Raw genomic sequence first — 17,451 nt, 5'->3', positions numbered from 1 at the left:
TGGGACATTTGAATAATTTCCAGCTTTTGACAACTGTGAATAAATCTTCTAAGAACATTTGTGTACAAGTTTTTGTGTGGCCATATGTATTCCTTTCTCTCTAGGAGTCTAATGGCTAGATCCTATTGTAGGTTCATGTCTAACTTTATAACACATCACCAAAGTGTTTTCCAAAATGCTTGGATCATTTTAAAATCCCACCAACCATCCATCAGAGTCCCAGTTGCTCTAAATCCTTGCCAAAACTTGGTATTGATACTTATTTATTGTAATTTCTGGTGGCTGTGTAGAGGTACCTTAGTGCTTGCAGTTTTAATTCTCATTTCCTGAATGACCATTTCAGTGTGTTTATGAACCATTTTTATGTCTTCTTTTGTAAAGTGACACTTCAAATATTTTGCTCATTTTGAAAAATCAGTTTATTTCAGTAAGTCTTATTATTGCATCATAAGAGTTCTGTATATATTCTGGCTACAAGTCCTTTGTCAGGTATGCAATTTGCAAATATTCTCTCTCTGTACGTTGTCTTTTCACTCTTTTCACAGAGCAAAAGTTTTCAATTTGATGACATCCACTTTAGCAATTATTTTCTTTTATGGATCAAGCTTTTGGAGCCATGTCTAAGAACTCTTTCCTAACCCAAGGTCATAAAGTTTTTCTCCTTTGCCTTCTAAAAGTTTTAAAGTTTAAGGTTTTACATTTAGATTCAATATCCATTTTAACTCATTTTTATAGAAGGTATGAGATTTAGATCAATGTTCTGGTTTTTCTTTGATACACAGATATCCAATTGTTTCAGCATTATTTGTTGAAAATACTATTTTCTCCATTGAATTGCTTTGCACCTTTGTCTTTTTAGTAAGTCTCTGTTTGGACTTTCTCTTCTGCCAAACTGATCTATATACCACATTGTCCTTATTACCTAGCTTTACATAAATCTTAAAATAATTCAATGTGATTCCTCTAAATCTATTTTTTTTTCAGATATTATCTTGGCTTCTCCAATTCCTTTACCTTTCCATATAAATTTTAGAATAAACTTGTCTATATCTACAAGAAACCTACTAGGATTTTGATAGATATTACCTTAAAGCTATTGATCAATTTGGGAGAATTGACATTTTAACCATGTTTAGTCTTCCAGTCCATGAACACAGTACGTCTCCCCATTTACTTAGGTGTGATTTCTTTGATCAGCATTTTATAGTATTCAGCATACAAACCCTGCAGATGGCTGGGAGCTGTGGCTTTCAAATAATTAATTCTGCATGACATTCAGTTGGCTGTTTCATTTAGAAAACTCATGTCTTCCATCAACTTTGGGAAATATATAGCACTCCTTTGATAATTTCCTATTTTCCTTCTTTTTGGAATTTCTAATAGCTGGATGTTAGACATCAAACCTCTTAACTTTTTCTTCTTTACTGTTTTTCCTTCCTTCTTTAATTCTCATCTTTTTTTCTTCATTGTGGACAACGTTCTTTTGTGTATGTGTGTGGGTCTGTGTCTGGCTTCATTTTATTGAAATACAGTTGATGTACAATATTATATTGATTTCAGATGTACAACATAGTAATTCAAAAGTTATCTATGTGGGAGATATTCTTATCTTTACCTTGCAATCATCTGTAGTAGGTAGAATTCTAAGATGGCCTCCAAGATTTCTGCCCCCTGTATCATCCCTTCCCTTAACTGTGGATAGGACCTATGAATATGATGAGATGTCACTAACATAATTAGGTTATATGGCAAAGGTGAAGGGGTTTTGCAGTTGTAGTTCAAGTCCCAAATCAGTTTCTTTTTTTTTTTTTAAAGGGTTTATACCAAGCTTTATTCTCATAGTGGCAGGTCAAGCACTAGAATCCCATCCATCTCCATCTCTGCCTCTGCCTCTGCTCCAGCCTCTGCTTTAGGCACTGCCTCCACTCCAGGCTCCCAAATCAGTTTCTTTAGTTAATCAAAAAGGAGATTATCCTGGGTGGGCCTGGTTTAATCAGGTGTGCTCTTTAAAGGGTGTTCAGGAGTCAGAGACAGAAGTCAGAGAGAGTCTTCTGCTGTCCTTCAAGAAGAAAACAACCATGTTGTGAACTGTCAAAGGAGAGGGATGGCTTCCAAAAGCTAAGGGTCTCCTTACAACTTTAAGGAATTGAATTCTGCCCACAACCTGAATGAGCTTGGAAAAAGGACACTGAGATCTAGATGAGAACCCTTCTTGGGGACACCTTGACTACAGCCTAGTGAGATCCTGAGTGGGAAACCCTGCTGTGCTATGCCTGGACTTCTGCCATACAGAAACTGTGAGATAATAAATATGTGTTGTTTTCAGCTCTAAGCTTGTGGTAATTTGTTATGTAGCAATAGAAAACTAAGGCACCTTCTACGACTTTTTATTTTGTGAATCATATTTTTTATTTGCAAGAGCCCATCATTTTAAAAAATCAAAAAATTTTATTGATTCAAGTAATACCCTCCAGTGGTTCAAAAATCAAAGCAGTATACAAAGGTTTCCATTGAAAAGTTTTGCAAAGAGCTCAGTTATATTCCAAGTTCTTATTTTTTATACCTTTCTCTTCTTGTTTTACAGATGTAGTATATTCTCAGATTTCTCTATGGCTACTACTGGAGTTTTATTTAAAGCTGCTTTTAGTTCCCTGAACTAGCTCTGCTTATTCCATTTATCTTGTGATTTCTGTTTAGCATTCCAGCTTTTCCTCATAGGTACACTGCTACTTTCTTTCTTGTACATCTTTTAAAATGAGACAATAGGGGGTCTGACTGGGAGCTGGATGTATGACTAGACCTTGTCAATGGGCAGATTTTTCTTAAGGACAATGGGAAGGGAGCTGGTTATGAATCTTTTGTGGGGCCATGGGGGAGGGGAAGCAGGGTCCAAATATCAGACTACAGAAGGCTTAACTGTGAGGCACTAACACCCAGACTAGCTGCCTTAATTCTTTCTTGGTAATTTCTTCAGTTTCCATCAAGAGGAAACCCTTTGATTTTAGGCTGGCAAGTAAATACTTGGCTTTCAGGCTGTCTCCATGTAGGGCCTGGGGGTCAAGTCTCCTGTGTCCAGACCTCCAGTTGTGAGGCCTTGTTGTCAGTCTCACTCCTCACTCTTACTCTGTCATACTTGTCATCTCTGAGGCCAGACCTTGCTAAGGTTTGTAAGGTCAGTGGGCTGCGTCTTTAGCTGCAACACTTGCGCACATGGTTGAAACTGATTGTTTGCTCCATTCTGCTTTATCGGTTAGCACTCCTCCAGATGCTTTCTGACTTCAGAAATTTATTTAAATTTCTCATTCACTGATGGCTCCCCTCCTGTTCTCTTTATTGTGGTGGGTTTATGCATTTTAAAATTTCTGTACTATTATTTTAATTAAGTCTCTGGAGAAAGATGACTTAAATGTTTGTTCTCAGCCTACCGTCTTGAACTAAGAAATGTACAATGGGGATAATAATGGTGCCTATTACATAGGCTTTTTGAGGATTAAAGGATTTATGCATATGAATTGCTTAGCACAGTGCCCAGCACATATTTGATTATTTATAAATATTAGTTATTATTGTTATTATTGCCTAGACAAGCAATTGGGGAATAGAGTTCTGGACAGGGAATGTTTTTCTGATGCCATTGAAAACCACAGGTGCAGGTGACCACTGCAGCCAACACTGAGTCAGGCCTGGTCTAAGTCCAAGTTTCAGTGCTTTCAGTTCCAAAAACCAAGCTTTGGGAAACAGCTTTAGGTTTGGGGAGAAGCCGTGGGGTAGAGGGGTAGTGGAAGGAATTGCTGCATGCCTCAGGGGCAAGCCCTGAAATGGAAGCATCGAAGCAGAACTAGAGTGATACAATCTCAATTTTCCCTTGCAGCAAACTGGGGGCCAGCTGTGCTGATGGATGGAGGCTGGTCCTTGGTGGCGGCGGTGGGTGAGAGCAGCAGCAAGCTCACAGAGAAACCAGAGCAGGCAAAGACGCTGACAACAAAGGGCTCAGATTTGCCACTGACCCAGGGAAGCCAGCAGGGATGGAAGCTGGAACCAGGAGGCAAACGAATAGGAAGTGGGTTGTTTTTCTCTCCAGAGGATTGGAACAACTCATTCCTTTTCCTATTACCAGGCTCCCTTGCCTCCTCCTGAGTGAATGTGGGCACTGTGCCTGGCTGCATGCGCTAACCCCTGACGGAGGCCTGAGGACTTGCTGCTGTAGGCTGAATCTTCAGCCGGCTCCCTGAGGATGGGGCTGATCTTACACGCAGTAGGAGGAGGGAGCTTGCCGAGGTTTTGTAAAATCTTTAGCAGAGGTGCCAAAACACGGTGCTGACCAAAGACATTGCCCCTGCTAGCCTGCTATGCTTGAAATCCCAGAGTTCCTTTGGGTTTGGTGTCTTTGGAGTTCCTAGTAGAGAAGCAAACATCGTGGGAAGTCTGATATTCAAGACATTAGGTCCAATTCACTTGCTCAATCAAACAGCCACTTAGCAGGCTTCCCAAAAGAGATGGGAGGGGAGGGAAAGAAGTACCTTAGCTAGCAGAGAGAGATGGAAAGGCAGATCAGGAGAAGGGGCACCCTCTAGGCAATCTTCTCAACTTGAATGGGAGGTTGGAATGCTTCCCAAGATCCCTTCTCTTCCGTGACTCTAAATTTTTGAGAGGCTAGAAGGTGAAACGATGTGGCAAATCCTCTTGCTTATTTGGGAATGCCATAGGATCCAGACAATTGGGAAAAAGAGAAAGACAACAAGACCTAAGGAGCTGGTGGAATGTTGGGAAAAGAATTTGGGGCAGAGCCCTGGGAAGCCCCTTTCCTTCAAAACATTTTTAGGGAAACACGATAGAGCTAAGAGAACCCAAGAACCTGACGTTAGGGCTATGATTCTAGCCCAAACTCACTCTATTCTCCAGAGCAATCACTTGCTTTCTCTGCCTCAGTTTCTTTATCCACACAATGGGTGTGGTAATCCCTGCCCTACCTGTTCCCACAAGCTTGTTGTGAGGGTCAAATGCAGTGAATCCATGGAAGTGGTCCAAATGATCGAGTTCATTCAACATAAGATGTTTTTATGTATTAGAATTCAAAAGGGCATAGTTGCTGGTCTCAATTTAAAGGAATTTCAAAAATACCTTATTTTCTGATTATGAAAGCATTATCGAATTATAGAAAATATAGAGAGATATTGAGAAAAACATTAAAATCATCTTTAATCCCTCCCAGAGGTACGTGCCTTTGAGGATTTGGTTTCGGTGTATTTCCTTTGAGTCCCTTTTCCTCCAAGAAGGCAAAGACTGTGTGTGTTTGGCCTACTGCTGTATCCCCAGAATCTGCCACTGTACCCAGCACATAGTAGATCCTCAGTAAATGTTTGTTGAATTAATGAGTACATTTACTTGTTTTAATTAAAAAATACAATTCTGTGTGTACAGTTTTATATCCTGTTTTCTTTGCCTAATTATAACCTGACTACTTCTTATGACATTAAATATTTTTAAAATATATGATCTTTAATGTCTGCACTGTATTCCATCATATCAATTTCTCAGCCCTCTATATATTGAACACACTGTGTTGCTTCCAAGAGACTAGTGGTTGCCAAAGGGAAGGGGGTTGGAGGGTGAATGGGGAGGGAGAGAGAAGGGGATTAAGGGGCATTATGATGAATACACATAATGTAGGGGTGTCACGGGGAAGGCAGTATAGCACGGAGAAGACAAATAGTGACTATAGCATCTTACTATGTTGATGGGCAGTGACTGCAATGGGGTGTGTGGGTGGACTTGATAATTTGGGTGAATGTAGTAACTGCAGTGTTGCTCATGTGAAACCTTCATAAGATTGTATGTATATCAATGATACCTTAATAAAAAGATAAAAATAAAATAAACAAATATCCTCATAGCAAAATCTTTGTGCCCACACATGTTTATTTTCTTCAGGTCTGTTCTTGACAGTGGGATTCCTGGGTGACATAATAGGTGCATTTGAAAGGCTTGTAACACATGTACCAGAGTGCCCTCCATGAAAGTTGTACCTATTTACTTACCCACCAGGAGTGTCTATGTTTTTTTCTTAAATGCAGATAAGTTTTTGATTCTGACTTTGTCAAATCTATCTATATTTTTCCTTTGTGACTTCTTCCATTGCATTTATGCTTAGAAAGTCCTCAGGGAAGATCTCTTAAAATGATAAAAGGTCAATTTGTATGCAGTTCCTGATTTTGTGATGCAATGAATTCATGGAAGCTTTATCATAAGACAGTCTACATACTGGGAAATGGACCAAGCTCATGCATACACATGGCTGTAGTCATCTATTCCAACGTGACTGGTTTCATCAACAGAAACTAATGAATACGTGGGCAAAGGCAGTAAGGGGGAAGTACAGGTGTTCAGAAAGCAGTGCTGCAGGGCCAGCAATGAAGAACAGCATTTACCTCTTAATGGTTCCTATGTCTTTCTGGGATATTAGAGTTTCCAAGCAAACTCTGTTCAGAAAACCCCCTTCCAAAGCTGGAAGAGCCCTACAGTGGGAGGACTCTGAGACCAGTAGGTGGAAGGGAGGCTTAAGGAAGGCCTACGACTATTGCTACATTAGGGAAATGCCAGAGAGATCAGAGAGGTTTGTTCTTGATCCTGACCTTCTTTGACTGGGAGTCTTGAGTGATTTAAGGGCTGGATGGCTGGGTTTTGGAATGAGTAAGCTCCAATGTCTCTGGACAGTGAAAGCTGCCTGTGTTTCACTCTGGGTGCAGAAGTAAGAGAGGTTCAAAAAAGAGAAGATCAGTCATTGATCACCTCTATCCCCACATCTAGCAGAGTGCCAAGTACCTAACACTCAGTGAATACCTGTAGAATGGATGGATGAATGAATAAACCAATAGCTGCTTTGTTAGTCTGTGTGCCCAGAGAGCTTCTTACCTACTCTCTGGTATTTGCTATGCCTTTTGGCTTCCCCTTTTACCACCCAAACTTCCTTATCTTGTTTCCCATTCTCTCAAGCGGCATTTCTCAAGGTCCCCAAACTGGATATTCTAATTAGAACATTGGGTAGTGATTAAGAGCATGGCCTCTACGGCCATGTAGATTTGGGGTACCACCCTCAATCAACCACTGACTGGTGTATGACATTGAGCAAGTTATATTGTTTCTAAACCTCAGTTTATCCATCTGTAAAATGGGATTAACAGTAATATCTACCTCTTTGGGCTGTTTTAAAGATTAAATGAGATAATGCACATGAAAGATTTAGCATAGTAGCTGGCACATAGTAAACAGTCAGAGGTTGGTAGCTGTATTAATTTCCTGTGGCTGCTATATCAAAACACTATAGACTAGCTTATAAATGACTAAAAATCATTTCTCACATTCTGGAGGCTGGAAGTCCAAGATCAAAGTGCCAGCATGGTTGTGCTCTGGTGAAAGCCTACTCTCTGGTTCATAGATGGTTCCTTCTGGTTTTGTCTTAACATGACCTAACAAGGGACAAGGGAGCTCTGTGGAGTCTTCTTTTTATAAAATCATGAGGGCAGCACCCTAATGACCTAAGCACCTCCCCGGAGCCCCACCTCTTAACCATGACATTGGCATTAAGATTTCAACATATGAACTTTGAGAGGGCACAAACATTCAGACCATAACACTGCTGTAATAAATACCACAAATTTGGTGGCTTAAAACAACAGAGATTTATTCTCTCATAGCTCTGGAGGCCAGAGGTCCAAAATCAGTTGCACTGGGCTGAAATCAAGATGTCAGCAGGGCCTTGCTCTGGGGCTCTAGACGAGAATCTATTTATTGCCTCTTCCAGCTTCTAGTAACTGCCAGCATCCTATTCTTGTGGCTGCCTCACTCCAGTCTCTGCCTCTGTGATCACATCACCTTCTTCTCTTGTGTGTTTTACTTCCCTCTGTAGCCCTCTTATAGGCTTATACAGGATGGCGTTTAGAGTTTACATAGATCATCTGGAGTAAGTGCTTGTAGGGTAAGGCCTCAAATTGCATGGGCTGCCTTGACATCTTTGAGTCTCACAGGACCTCAAAGTCCTAACTGTGCTTTCCCCTGCTTTTGCCAAATATGTCTCCCATCCAGCCAGAAAGGCTCCACCCTGGCTAGTCTCCCATCAGCTGGATCACCTGCACCCCACCCAGCCCAGTCCTCAACCTAAAGGGTTTTACCTCCCAACCGCCTGTGAAATTATACAAATAAGCCAGTCACATCCTCCCCTGGGGACTGAGGGCTACTGCACCCCTCTGTTATTACACAGCCTGCCTCCCACAGACCCTTCTGATTTGCTCTGTGCCCTAGTGGGACCTCTCTGCAGCCCTTCAGAGCATGTGGCATCTTCCTCTCCAGGGCTCTGGGTGTGACTAATAAACTGCTGCCCATCTCATCTGACACGTGTCGGGTGCCCTGTATTTGACAATCTCCAGAACCCAAGAGGAGGACTCCCTTTCTCACCAGTAGGGTAAAGAGGAGGGGGCAAGACATCTCCCCATCTCAATGTGCTTAATCAATCTGCAAAGACCCCACCCCCCTTTTTTGCCCTGTAAGTTGGCATTCACAAGTTCCAGGGATTGAGAGATGGATATCTTTTAGGGAGGACCATTTTTAACCCATCACAGGAGACTTGATTATTATTTAAGAGAGTACAAGCTCACAAACCCCTTGGTAACTCTAAAGGGTTGATTATTTAATTCAATGTATCTCTGAGTTCCTGCTGACTTTTCTGTTAAGGAATACCAACGACTTACTCAAATATTTTTAAGGAAGGTGAGGCGACATTGAAGCGTAAAAAATTTAAGATTCTTTTTGAACATCACGTAATGATGGGAGGAGTCCTCCTCATCACTTAATGATGGGAATATTCCTCTTCAGTTAACAAATCTTTATTCCAGTTCTCCCCTCAACTTGATTTCCATGTCTGTAGCAGTGCCGGCTGGTTGCTCCCTCATACCCATTCTCGTTTTCTTCCACAGTAATAGAAATTTAGCTGGGTACACGGCTCCCCAGAAAAAAAATTCTATTTCTTAGCTTCCCTTCTAGCTAGAAGTGGTCATGGGGTATAAGCCAGGGGTATGCAACCTTCAGACCAGTGGGATGTAAACTTAAGTGGTATGTGTCAGCTTCTAGGGATCCTCTGTAAGAAAGCTGCCCATGTCTTTTGCCTCTTTGAACCTTCCTTCATCCTACTGTCTAGAATGCAAATGTGGGGATTGGAGCTCGAGACCATCACCTTGGACTAGGAGGACAAGGGCAATACTATAGGGATGGCAGAACATTAAGCTGGAAGTAACTCAGATCCCTGAAGACATCATGGGACAGAGTCACAATGAGGAGGGAGAAATAAACTATATTGTTTAAGTCATGGTTGTTTTGGGGTTTTTTGTCAGCAGAACTTGAACCTAATCCTAACTGAAACAGAATTTTCTCCTCCTACTCTTCCTTTTCTTCCTCTCCCTGCCCTGTATCCTGTCCTGCTTCTGTTTGGTGGTGGTTATGGTTCTCCACAAGGTCCACTTGCTGAGAGACTTCAACTACAATAACCTCTGCTCAGTATCCTGTATGACTTCAGCATCCATGTGGATGATTCGTTCAATTGGCCTCTCAGTTCTTTGGTACCCCATTCCAAGAACCTTGTCTTCTCTTCCACCTCAGCCACCCATGACTGTTCGATCTCTGAAGTCAGTAACTCAAATATCTCACTCTATAGCCACAGCTTCCTCTCCTTGATTATTTATTTATTCGCATTATGAACATCTTTTGACCTAACCAGCACCTCCATTATATTGACCCCTTAATTTTCCCCTCATCCATCAACTCTCTCTTTTCATCCTTTTTTCTTCAGCATATATTACATGATTCATCATTTCAATATTTTCCCACTGCCTCAAATTCTCTTGTTCCTCTGACTTTTTGCTGCAGGTACCTGGTAAAACCTTAATTTTGGATGAACCCTGTTATCTACTTTCTGGATTCTTTAACCCAAGCACTGCCAAAGAAGTTACACAATAAGGCAGACTTGGATCACTGTACATTTATAAAGAGATTATTCCAGTAAAACATAGCACATTGAGCACCTATTCCTTCACTAAACCCCATCAAAATGGAAGTAAAGAAAAGCAATTTTTAAAGTATGAACCTATGAGAACAAGGAGCAGAAAAGGAGAGCACAGAGGATAAAAGATGTGAACACATTTTTGGAAGATGGAAGGCAGGTAGAGGGGTTAGCAGAGCTAAAAAGGGTGGATACCAAGTCCATGGAAAGGATGAGGCTGATGAGAAGCAAGCCAACTCACCTCCAGAATCCCAGAGGCTCAGGAATTGAGGTGCTAGTTAATGAGTAAAGTGGCAGAGGGAAATGAGAATCAGTAGAGCTATAAAGAAGGAGTTTGCTTGGCAGTATAACACAGAGAAGACAAGTAGTGACTATAGCATCTTACTACATTGATGGACAGTGACTGTAATGGGATATGGGGTGGGGGCTTGATGATGGGGGTAGTCTAGTAACCATAATATTGCTCACGTAATTGTACATTAATGATACCAAAAGAAAAAAAAAGAAGTACTTTGATTGAAAACCTGTATAAGAAAGAATCACACCCTTGAATCACTTCCCCCATCCTCATAAGAGAGAGATTTATTCCAAGGAGAAACTGAAGCAGAGATTTTGATTTGTGGGATATCTTGCACAGAGCATGGTACCATTTGAAAATGGCGAGATTAAGCAAAAGTCTACATACTCAATGGTGAGACCCTCATACCTGTTGTGCATATTAGCAGCTACATATCTAGTCACCAGGCAAGGGATTGGGGGATTGTTCTGCACAGAAGAGATCTACAGATACAGGCACTCCTTGTTTTCACAGTAGGGTTAGACCATACAAGTGATCAGGCAAGCTGGAACCATACAAAGTGATCTTAATAATCAATGGGAAAAATTACAATTATTCCATGACCTTTCAAATTTTTTGTCAAAACATTAAAAATTCTCTTACTCTCAGGCATAAATCTGCAAGGAAATGATGAAATAGTAAAATTGATATTTATTTAGTACACCTCAATTTAAAACTCTAGGAACATTGAGAATTACAGTTTTTTTTTCTGGGTAAAATTTACCAAGAAGTAGTTTGAACAGTGCTTGCCTTCTTCTTGTAGTAATTTATAATATGAATCAAGCATCTTTTCTATGCCTTGGCATGGAAATTGTCATACTCTTTTCTAAATTTGGATCAGCATCCAGCATTTTATCATTTGCACTTTCAATCTTGTGAAACATCTCTGATAGTTCCTTTAATGTGAAGTTTATTGCAAACGTCACTTCCTCTGGGACACCTTCATCCTTTTTGTCACAGCTTCTTTCCTTGTTTATATTGATAAAACCAACTTCGCTAAGTTCGTCTGCCTGCATATCTAGAATCTCTCCTTTACTGCCACTTAATGATCCTCCATCTTTTGTCATATAGATTATCCATGGGGTTGCCTTTCAGAAAAGCCCTGTCTCATATCATTAAATGGTTGATGATCACCATAAGCACTTGACGTAACTAATATTTGGAGTCTGGGTGCAAATTTTATAACAGAATCTTCATCTGTGTTAGTAGCTTCACCAAATAGAGTAACATTAATCAATTCACGCCAACTTCTGAAATGATTAAAGCAGCCTTTACTGGCAATAACTTTAATGCTTTGGCCTGAACACTCCCCAGTTGATCGGGTTTTTTTTTTATTACAGTCTTTAATCCAAAGTAGGAGTAAGCACTCCATTTTAATCATCATCAGCTTTCTGTTCCTAGTGCATTTTAGACTAAAAGACGCTTATGAAACTTTACCTTTTTGAAAATATTAATCGAACTCGTCCAATGTTTTTCATACCATAGCTTCAGGAAGGCCTAGGTCTCATCCTATCTTTTATTTGCTGTTGCCATTTTCAAATCACACCCAATTTCATTTCCAGCATTTTCACTTTTTCACTTCCTTACTGTACTTTCATCTTTGTTAGCCAACTCCCTCTTTCTATCATCCATTTTTGTAAAATGTCATGTAGGTTTATCACTGGGAGACAAAGAGGCAACACAACTACAGTACCTGTTTTGTCATCTGTGCATGAGCTGAATAACAGACTCATAGTGACCAATCACCAATAGACTTTGAAAGAAGTGACATGGTCTGGATGCACATCTGTTGCTTACATAGTGATCTGTGGGCTGAAGAGCAAGCAGCACAATTTGCACTTTATGCAGGAACTCACATTTAATATACTGTTGTTATTGAAATTTGAACTGTGCTATTGGGGGACTGGTGGTAACTGAAATTTGTTCATACAGAAATCATGCAAGATGAGGATTGCTTATATTGACTATTGTCACTCCTCCAGTGAAATATCTGGCTTCCTGCCCAACCTTTTACAAGGAAGCTTACTGTTAGTAAGCCTTAGGAGAACTTCCATTTTAAAATATAAATAGACAGCAGAAGACCACCAGTCATTTGAGGAAAGCCTTTAACACGAAAGAAAGAACACACACACACACACACACATGCGCACACACACACACACACACACACAGAAAGAGAGCGAGAGAGAGAGAGAGAGAGAGAAGAGACACAAGGGAAGCGGAGACAATATATAGAGCAAGACACTTTTAAAAACCAATAATTAATATCCATAGAGAGATAAGAGTTCATACAATAAACAGAAATAGAATCCTTAAAAAGAAAAAGGAATAAAGAATGAGAAAGAGCTATTAGGAATTTAAAACAGTATAACTGTATTTTTAAAAAATCACTGGAAGGATTAAGATAAAGACTGATACCCAGAAAGTAAAGCAAAAAGAAAAAGTCATGGGAAATCAGAGAAAAAAAGATAAGAAACATTAGGGAATCAATCCAGACAGCCAAAATTTTTTTTTGTTTTGTTTTTTTTAAATAATTATTTTTTATTGAAGGGTAGTTGACGCACAGTATTACATTACATTAGTTTCAAGTGTACAACACAGTGGTAGAACATTTATATACATAATTCTAGGTTCCAGCTATCACCCTACCAAGCTGTTACAATATCTTGACTATATTCCTTATGCTATACATTACATCCCGGTTACTTATTTATTTTACCATTGGAAGTCTGTCCTTTTTTTTTTTTTTTTTTTTGTGAGGGCATCTCTCATATTTATTGATCAAATGGTTGTTAACGACAATAAAATTCTGTATAGGGGAGTCAATGCTCAATGCACAATCATTAATCCACCCCAAGCCTAATTTTCATCAGTCTCCAATCTTCTGAGGCATAACAAACAAGTTCTTACATGGAGAACAAATTCTTACATAATGAATAAGTTACATAGTGAACAGTACAAGGGCACAGACAGCCAAAATTTAATCACTGGAGTTCTAGGAAGAGGAAAGAGACAAAAAACAGAGAGGAAGAAAGTTTAAAAGAAACAGTGTAAGTTTCCCAGGATGAAGGATGTGAGGATCCAGATTGCAGGGGTCGAACAAATGCTCAGGCCAATTACTGCAAAGGACCTAGACTATGACAAAGCCATCATGAGAACACTGGGAATAAGTACAATATAGCAGAAGCTTGCAGAAAGGAAAAACAGTTTACATACAAAGGACCGGAGAATCAGATGGCATCAGACTTTTCAACAGCCACACAAGTAGCTAGAAAATAATGGGAAAATGTTTTCAAAATTATAAAAGAATATTAACTTAAAATAAGAATTTAAATAAGTAAATCTATTAATCAAGATTTGGGGTAGAACAAATAAATTTTCAGACATGCAAGGTCTTAAAAACTTAACTCCTGTGCACCCTTTCTCAGGAAAGGACTAGAGGGAGCACTCCAGGAGATGGGAACATCGGGGACCCAGGAAACAGGAGATTCGTCATAGGAGGTGAATGAGAGGAGCACGAAGTTGGGAGCTGTGCAGCAGGCCTAGAGGGCAATCAGTTCAAATTGGAACAAGATGATGAATGAAGATCTGTAGTTACAAATGTCTTCATTTAAAAAAAGATAAAGTTGACAGAATCTCAAATGTCTTTGACAAGGTAAAAAACAATATTCTAGGAAAAACAGAATTAAAAGAATATTGATGATAGACAAATGGAAAATCAACAAAATTTTTTAAAAAGGACAAAAATCACTCAATGGAGAAAAAGAGATGTAGAAGAAAGGAAATATAATTATAGTATACTACGTGGCTCAGCAATGAAAGATATGGACATAGTCGTAATGTAAATTATGAGTATTAGTTTTAACAATAATTGTGATGTAACTACTGGAAGGATGGAGGATAGAGACTTTTGTGAGTGTGTGTGTATATGTGTGGTGTTTTAAAGAGCAACTTCTAGCCCCTCTTTAAATTATTGATGATTTTTTCTTCTCTGTATTAAAATGTTCCCTCTCTATTGGGCCTTTCAGCACTTTAGCATGTTTAAAACTCTCCTTTTAATAAAATAAAACAAACAAAAAAAGAAAATCGTATAGCCTAAAACAATAAAAGGACCACTCAAACTCACACAGCCCTTCAGCTAACTGCCCTCTATCTTTCTCCTGCTCCTTATCATGGCCACATGTCTTGACAGAGTAGTTTATATTCGCTCCTTCCATTTCCTCTACAAAAAAAGCTACTTCCTCTGAAAACAAGTGAGTTTGGTAAGGTTGCAGGGCCCAACATCAGTACATAAAAATCAACTGCATTCTTATAAGATGTCTATTCTCTTCAAATTGATCTATAGATTCAATGTAATCTCAATTGATATTCCAGCAGATTTTTGGCAGGAACTGACATGATGATTCTAAAATTCATATGAAAATTTGAAGGGCCTAGAATGTAAAAAACTTTTTTGAAAAAGAACAAAGTTGGAGTATTTACACTACCCGATTTCAAGTCTTACTATTAAACTATACTAATCTAGACAGTGTGGTATACATGTAAGACTAGATATGCAGATCAGTGGAACAGAATAGTATACACACACACACATATATATTCAATACATATAAAATATAATGTACATAAATTCAATATATATAAATTGTATATATAACTTATTTTTGGCAAAGATACAAAGTAATTCAATAGGGAAAATCTACTCTTTTTAACAAATAGTGCTGGAACAACTAGCTATCCTAATGCAGAAACTGAACCTCTACTATTACCTCACCCTAGAAATAAAAATTTAGTTGTAATGGTTCATGTATCTAAACATAAAACCTAAAATTATAAAACCTTAGAAGAAAAATAATAGAAGAAAGTCTTTATGATCTTGGAGTAAGCAAAAGCTTCTTAAGACATAAACCCACAAACCATAAAAGAAAAATTAATACATTGATCTTCATCAATTTTTTACAATTTTGTTTTTCAAAGAACATCATTAAGAAAATGAAAAGGCAAGTGACACACTGGGAGGAAATATTCACAATACGTAACTCAGATAAAGCACTTGTATACAGAATATACAAAGAACACTTACGACTCAACAATAAGAAGATGACCCCATTTTAAAAATGGGCAAAGGATCTGAACAGATGCTTCACAAAAAAAGATATGTAAATGGTAAATAAATACATTAAAAGATACTTAATATCATTAGTCAGCAAGGAATTGTAAATTAAAACCAATATTTTCCAGCAGAATTGCTAAAATTGAAAATATTGACAATATCAAGTATTCATGAGGATATGGAAAAGCTGGGACTCTCACACAGTGCTAATGGGAATGTAAAATAATACAACCAATTTGGAAAACAGTTTGAAAATGACTTAAACAGGTAAACTTACACCTCCTATACAACCTAGCTATTCCACTTTTAGGTATTTACTTTAGAGAAATAGAAGCCTATGTCCTTACAAAAACTTGGACACAAATGTTCATAGCAGCTTATTTGTAATAGCCCCAACCTGGAACTTACCCAAATGTTCATCATTTGATGAATGGAAAAACAAATTGTCCTAGATTCATATAACAGAATACTACTTATCAATTAAAAGGAATAAATTATTGGTATATTCATCAGCACAAATGAATCTCAAAATCATTATGCTGAGCGAAAGAATCCAGGCCAAAAAAAGTACATACTGCATGAGTCCATTAATATAAAATTGTAGAAAAGGCTAACTAATATGTTGTGACAGAAAGCAGACCAGAAGATGGTTGGGGATGAGGATGGAGGGGGCAACAGATTATAAAGGGGCACAAAGAAATTTTGTGGGGAAAATGGAAACAGTTGTTATCTTAATTGTGGCAATGGTTTCACAGGTGTGTGCGTATGTCAAAACTGAATGAATGGTATACCTTACATATGTGTACTTTAGTGTACTTCAATTACACCTCAAGAAAGTTTAAAAATATTTTAAAAAAAGAAACCAACTACTGATACACTAAACATGTATGAATCTCAAAATCATTATACCAAGCGAAAGAAGCTAGACACAAAATAGTACTTATTATGTAATTCCATTTATATGAAACTCCAGAAATGACAAATCTGATCTGTAGTGATTGTCTGGGCCCAGGAAGTGCAGTGGAGATTGAGAAAGGGCATAGATGGATTAATTTGTCAAAACTCATCAACTGTTCATTCCAAGTGGTTGCATTTTATTATATGTAAATTATGGTTCAATAATGTTGATTAAAAATGAAAACCATCATTATTTGTGGCTAATATTGTTGGTTATCCAGAAAATTAAAAATAATTTACAGGTAAACTCTGAAAATTAATACGTGAATTTAGCAAGGTAATTGTCAATGAGGTCAATATACAAAAATCAATTGTACCTCTATATACAGAACAAACAATTTGAAAATAGAATTTTAAAAACTATACCATTACTCTGGATTGGATCTTGGAACAGAAAAAGGACAGGAATATAGAAGCTGGTGAAATTCAAATAAAGTCTGGAGTTTAGTTAATAGTAATGTACCAATGCCAGTTTCTCAGTTTTGACAAAAGAACCATGGAAATATAAGATGCAAAGAGTAGAGCAAATTGTACTATCTTTGCAACTTTCAAGAAATCTAAATTTAGTCCAAAATAAAAAGTGTATTTAAAATAATTATTAAAAATAAAAAATAAAATAAACTGACTTAAATATCTATCTAGTAATAGAATTATTCAAAAAACGTAAAAAATTTTTATTGGATATCTCCAGTGGGATATACTGTAAGAAGAATAATGATTATGAATAAATAAACAAAAACACAACTTAACCCTCAGCAAAAATATTCATCCTGTTTACTGTCTGGATCCAATGTGCCTGCCCTTTTCAATCTTTGTATTTTTTTTTTAAATAATTATTTTTTATTGAAGGGTAGTTGACGCACAGTATTACATTACATTAGTTTCAAGTGTACAACACAGTGGTAGAACATTTATATACATAATTCTAGGTTCCAGCTATCACCCTACCAAGCTGTTACAATATCTTGACTATATTCCTTATGCTATACATTACAT

This window comes from Manis pentadactyla, chromosome X (genome assembly GCF_030020395.1).
Source record: "Manis pentadactyla isolate mManPen7 chromosome X, mManPen7.hap1, whole genome shotgun sequence".
NCBI lineage: Eukaryota > Metazoa > Chordata > Mammalia > Pholidota > Manidae > Manis > Manis pentadactyla.
The sequence above is the reverse complement of the archived record's forward strand: the minus strand, read 5'-3'. Positions refer to the sequence as shown.